Source organism: Trypanosoma equiperdum, assembly GCF_001457755.1.
Source record: "Trypanosoma equiperdum strain OVI genome assembly, contig: ctg_752, whole genome shotgun sequence".
Classification (NCBI taxonomy): domain Eukaryota; phylum Euglenozoa; class Kinetoplastea; order Trypanosomatida; family Trypanosomatidae; genus Trypanosoma; species Trypanosoma equiperdum.
The window spans coordinates 157-1009 of NW_027124701.1; positions in this window are offsets into that span (position 1 = coordinate 157).

Genomic DNA, 853 nt, shown 5'->3' on the forward strand with positions numbered 1-853 from the left:
CACGATGATCACTAAAAACTGACCACCATAAAAGCAGATAAAGGATTTAAACTTACACATGAAGAAAAAAACAATATTCAATTCCTGTTTTCTATGACAACCAAGCACTGTTGGAACAAGAAGGGATACAGTTAACCATAGAAATAAATAACAGATCATAGCATATTTTCCACTTCCTCCTCAATTCAGTCGCATAACTACTGTTATAATCCTTCCCGCTTAAAAAAACACGAGCTTTAACACCGTTTTCAGAAGTTATCTGTTCCCGGTTTAATCAAATGGGGTTCGTTTATATGGTTGAAAAATAAATAAGAATAGAAAATACACACATATGTGTCTTTTTTAATAAGTTGTGTTAGCTTCATAAGTCAGACCACCGTCGAAATACCGCTCTGACAGTTCCTTTCTTCGCAAGTGCCTGGCTATGATTTTTTTCTCGTTCAATTTTAGGTTATCCACAAATATATATATTTTGGTTTTCAGTTCACTCACTCATTAATTCATCAGCATGTAAATCATTTATATTATTATGCGTTATTCGCACACAGATAATATATATACATATATATTTGTTACTGATAAGATACCACACTTCGTTGTTGAAAAACTTAGTCTCTTTCCCATATTTTAACCTTCAGATTTCGTTAGGTGTCTTTGCAATGTCTTTCACACGCGTGCGACATATTCATTGTTATAACTTTAAAAAGGACAGGAGGAAATGACTCATCCGCTACACTTTGTTCAGGAGCATTGAGGTTAAGCTTCATTGCCTCCCGTATAATCGATTATTTGATACCTTTTACTGTTTCTTGTCCCGTATGTGTTTATTTTTTAATGTTGATGCTTTCTGCTT